The following is a 5,814-nucleotide window of genomic DNA, read 5'->3' as shown; positions in this document are numbered from 1 at the left end:
TATCCTATTCTTGCTTTGCCTTTGTGTCTATAAGTTGACTTTTCTCATTTGACTAATTCATGCCTTTTTAAGATTTCAACATTCTTTCATTGGTTTTCTTTTCAGTGTTTAGATAATTCTATAATATTTCATTTTCTGATCTTAGATTCACGAGCTCTTCATTTGCATTAGTGAGTTGATAAATGAAGTCTTCTTCTTGAAGGGATAGATGCTAAATTTTATTGTTCTTTTCTTCTATCTCTTCTTTGGCTTTTTCTTTTTCTTCAATAACTTCACATAATCTTATTGATTGAATTTCTTGTTCTCTTTTTAGCTTTCTAACTTCTTCTTGAAGATTGGAATTATTTTCTAATAGGTCTTTGATTGGTTCATCAACTTCATCTAAATTTATTTTTGGGAAATATCTTCAATTCTTTCTTCAGTGTAGAGATTGTCATTCATTTGTACTACAAGATCTTTCCTTCTTTTCAATGATTGAGAGAGTTTCTCCTTTACTTTCTTTAGTTGACAAATGGCTAGTTCAAGATCCAACTTTTCATTGGGTGATCTCACAATACTAGGTGACACTTTTGTGGCACAAACGAAATTAGAAATGGATTGAAATTTCCAATTTCCAAATTTTAATTGTTTGCATGAACATTAAGGAAATGTTCGCATGAAAATTCCCTGCATTTATGTTCGTGTGAACATAAATAAATAAAAATAGGAACATTCGTGCAAACATAAGTGTACTAAATGTTTGCGCGAACATACAAAAGTTACTATTTTCATTATAAAATTGCCATTTTTTGAAAACATATGTTTGCATGAACATATGCTTTTTTAAAAAGTTTGCTATTTTCATAAAAAAATAAAAAAATGGTGTTTTGACCCTCAAAATTGGTATCAAATTATCTCGCACCGTAAATCAATAAATGTCAAATTGCACTTCTGAGAGCAATCTTTCCAAGGACTATAATTTTAATAGGTATTATATTCATTAAGAATTTCAAAAATGAATTTAACTCATTATAGCTTTATTAATGACTGAACATCAATTAACTTCAACACTTTGAGAAAAAAAGTGAATTAGATCAATTTAAAAAAAAAAAATATCTAGGAAATAGGTTATTGAGATAACTTTCTATTTAAAAAATAAAATTTGATTTATTATATATTGAGTTCAAGTTATCCTTGTCAAAATGAACCTATGTTTGAATTACAATTGATGTCACTTCAAAACCCCATAAACTATACAAAATTCAACCAAATTGAATGAAACCAAATGCATCCTTTAAATATTGATGTTACAAATCCAACATCAAAAGAATTACCTCATTATCATTTAAAAAAAAAAAGTTATGCTTGTCAAGTGGAGTGTCACTCTTGAAAAGTTTTGATGTTTCATATGTACCACTTTCAAAGGAGAAGAAAAATTTGACTTAAATTTTTTTTTTTTTAAATTAATAAAATATTTTTACAAAGTAGGAACAAATTAATAGAAATCACTAGTTTACATTATCTTCAAATTATTCATAGTTTTAGAGATATAGTCACTCAAAGTGAGGTTTATTTCAAAAATATTGATTTTAGTGTCAAAATTGGCCAAAAAGTGGAACTCATTATTGTGGGATCACCCCATTGTCAATAGCCTTATCTAGCCTGTATACCTCCATTTCCTTTGATATTTTCTCAAGTTGTAAAACTTCTTCTATGAGAATAGAAATGCTCTGATACCAATTGTTGGAAATATGAGGTAGCCAAAAGAGGGAAGGGGTGAACTAGGAACCAATAAAACATTAACTTATTTCACCAATTACTCCATATAATATTCTGATCTAAATGCATGCATGAAAGAATAAAAATAATAAAATATTCATAACATTTTGACATAAGAAATGGTGACCCATAAACCTTCCAAATAGAAAGTAAAATAGGGGTGGAGATGATACCCACAAGCTTTAGTACTACAGTATAAAGTTAGCCTATTAAGGCTTACAAATGATCACTTATGATGATCTGCCCTATTAGGAGCAATAAGGACTACTAAGTACACCTTGTAAAAGGATTTAAAAAAAATACAATGAAGTATGCACTTGGTAAAGGGATTTTTCAAGACTATTAAGTCTACCCTTTTAAAGGATTTAATTGATACAACTATTAGGATGAACCAGTGGATGATCTCTAATTTGCAACTTTGATTTGTTGGTTGAGATTCCTTTGAAATGTAAAGATCACCTTGCTATGATAGATAAATCTTTTATGTCCCTTATACTTCTTATAGCCTTCTCAATTTGCACTTCTAATCTTCATAATCACTTCATACACACTTATTTAGATATGATACAATTCATTACATATATACCAATCCAAATCACAATTCATCAAAGTCGACTACAATATATGTTTTCATCAAGATCCCAAAATTCACCCAACTACTAGCACTTGGGTTTAGAAGACAAACTTGGTGATGTTATGATACTTGGCAACCACTATGAATAGTCGGCACCATCATGGACTTGGTAGAAATAGAAGCTTGGTTCATACTAATCACTTCCAAGTAGCTTGAACTTGGTCAACACTTGTGTGACTCGATGAATACTAAAAAAATTGGTATATAAACTAAATCACTTGGTTGACACTCCATGGCTCAGTCAACACTAACATTGTGAGCTTAGTATAAATTGAATCACTTGAATGACATTCCTTGGCCTAGCCAACACTAGATTCTCATCACTAATACTGCAAGCTTAGTAGATATTGAATAGCATGGTTGACACTGTGCAACTTGGTTAATACTATGAAGCTCAATTAGCACTATTAGTAAAAAGCTCAGTAGATACTACTTGTCATGAATTCTATAAATATTACTTGGTAGCAACAATAGAACTTGGTAACAAGTATATTACTCAGTAATAACTGGAGCACTTGGTTAACACTGCAGACTGAAAAATAAGATCGCTAGCAACTTAACCAATTAACTACGTGTGAATCACTAATAAAAAAACTTTTCCCTTAATATCAACAGGCCCAAATTCCCATCTCAAATAGAATATGGATGATTTTCGATGGCTTTAAAGATCAGATACATTGAAGGACACATGTCAAGATTGAGTAAACTATCTCATGGTATTGTATCTTCATCTTGATGATGATTAGTGATGTAGTAATGATGTAATTTTGATAAATGGATAATATAATCATTATTAATGAGATATGTGTTGATCATACTTGTAATGGACATTCGATGGATCATGGATGTGTGGATAAGCACCATAAAAATTGTTGTGTTATAGAAAATTAATGAATCCTATTAAAATTTTATTGCTTTATAAAAAATGATTAGTTGACTTTTCAACATTGTTTGTAATTGGTTCCTTTCTACATTTTCATATTTGTGTGATGTGGCATTTATTATTAGGACACAATTCTTACAATATTGTTGGGGTTCTATTGTTTGTTCTCTAGTGTTCATAGTTAAGTAGTTAAATTTAATATTTTCCCCCAACCATATGAGCCATAAGAATCGCATCAAAACTTAGGACTAACTACAGGTTGCTTGCAATTGTATTGATACAATTTGCCTTTTGCAACTAGCACTATGAATAGAAGGAAAACATTACAACATTGTCTCATGAACTCAAGTGAATGAATGAATTTTTCTTTTTGACAAATCAAAGATAGAATTTTCTTGCAACAAATGAAAAAATAGTACAGGCATCAAATTTTTTGATGTAAGATCAAGGTTACAAAATATCAGGTGTCTAAAGGCACTTCAATAGCAGACTATTTAAACATCACACACTAAAGTTTGATTTTTATCCTAAAAGTGTTAAATAATCAAAATTGACTTTTTTTTTTAAACTAAAATTTTTCCTTAATGTCTGATGTTTAAGGATGACTTCTAAATAGTTATCAACACTTGTAAATATTTAATCTATGTCTTACCATCAAAAGCAAGCAAACTTCCTTCTCACCATTTATAAATTTACACCTCTATTTGACCTCAAAGGGTGACTTCATGCCTCAATTTTTCCTAGAAAATAATTATAGAGTATGTGGTACCACATTCTAGTGGCTACAAAACCATTACAACTGATGCCAAAATGTTTTAAGAAAATTTACATTCTAGCTCTTTTATTTCTGCATATTCGACATATGTAGTGCTTAATGTGCAGAGCTCTTGTAAAAGTAATCTTTGCACATTTTCCATGGAACTAATCCTCACAAACATCATAGAGGAAGTGATAGTCCTTAAATAAGAAGAAAAAAAACATAGAGATAATCACTCATTGGCTTCCTTCCTAACTTGCTTTTGCTACTAGTGTTGTTGGTTATTGTTGATCTTTCCTCCACTTGCTTCTTTGCAGTTCCACTAACAACCTCAAATATTGTTGGAAGTTCATTCATCATGTTGAATAGCTAATTTCTATGAGCACCCCAATTTAATTCAATCACTCAAGGAAAAAATAGTGTAAAATATCCTTCAAAACTTTTGTCTAGCATGCAATGTTTCCCTTTTGTAAATTTTAAAATTGTCAACTCTTGGTTTTTGTTTACATGTATTACCTTCTATACTAACTTGTCATATTAATTCATCATTACAACCTACAAGACAATGAACTACAATTATTGGCCAATATGAAGAATAAAAATTAATAATATTTTTATTTTCTAATATTCAATGTTACTACCATTTTAATGTCTTAAGACAAGTGCAACCCAAAAATTGTATAAGAAAAATATATCATAAATAAATATGGAAGTTGTAATCAAACTGTCACCAAAGCTAGGGAAAAAATTTGTAGTTTCTCATTATTGAGGTGTTCCATAAATAGATAGGTAAAGGGAAAGTGACCTACAAAGAAAACACCACTTGATAAATAGGGATTAGTATCAACACATCAAGAATAATTATTGACAATGCGTATGGGATATTTCTTGTAGAAAAATTGATAGATAGATATTTCTTCTCCAAAATGTCCAATAACCCATATACCTAATGTGGAGTCTAGGTTTAGAAATCAAAGAAAATATCATGGGCCCCAAGTTAAAATAACTAATCATGAAAAATTAGAATCAACAAAATTGCATTTTATCAGCCCAAAGTGACAACAAATAAATTCAGATCAAAGGCATGTTTCATAATTATATAAGCCCACCTGTCATTACCGTCATAACCAAATATGGCACCATAATAGACATAAAAAGATGTTAGTCAAGCATCACAGTATACAACTATAAAAGATAGCCACTCACTTTCCTATATCCCATCCCTTGCAAAGTTAATTCCTAAAGCTGGCTCGAGTATCTCATAGGGTGCCTCTTTAGGAAGTAGGTTCACTTCCCATTGTCCACTAAGAAAACCATAGAGACATAGGTTTTATTTATCTATATCACACAAAATATAGGTTTAGAATGAAATGATTACAATAGGTCAATAACCCCAAACAAAGTAAGAGTAAATACTATGAAATATTCTTTAAGAGTTATTGATAGAATTCCAATGTTAGAAACAACAAGTAGCTACAAAACAAATAGCTTGCTTCTAAAATCTTCTACCATGATAGCATAGGCTATTGATTAAATCATAAAAGGAAACTATGATACACATAGTTTGCTTCTCAAAAATCATAATGTACAATCTTCATCCTACTACCTTAGAAAGCATAGAATACACAATAGTTCATGAGATATTGCAAGATTATAGATACGATTATTCCTACCTTAGATTGCAGTTTGATGATTTAAGTTTCCAACTAAATAGAAAAAAATTGTTTAGAATGATGAACATAATGGCTAAATTGAGACAATATACTACATAAAACCCTTATA

The 5,814-nt window shown here is 30.0% G+C and overlaps 1 pseudogene; it reads right to left on the bottom strand.

The window, feature by feature from the left end:
- Window positions 1-4,100: 4,100 nt before the first annotated feature.
- On the bottom strand, window positions 4,101-5,374 carry LOC149566333 (PHD finger protein ALFIN-LIKE 4 pseudogene; annotated as a pseudogene).
- Window positions 5,375-5,814: the final 440 nt, after the last annotated feature.

The sequence above is a fragment of the Cupressus sempervirens genome, chromosome 3 (assembly GCF_028749045.1).
Source record: "Cupressus sempervirens isolate cs-2001-9-10 chromosome 3, ASM2874904v1, whole genome shotgun sequence".
Taxonomy (NCBI): domain Eukaryota; kingdom Viridiplantae; phylum Streptophyta; class Pinopsida; order Cupressales; family Cupressaceae; genus Cupressus; species Cupressus sempervirens.
This window is presented reverse-complemented; position numbering and strand designations above follow the sequence as displayed.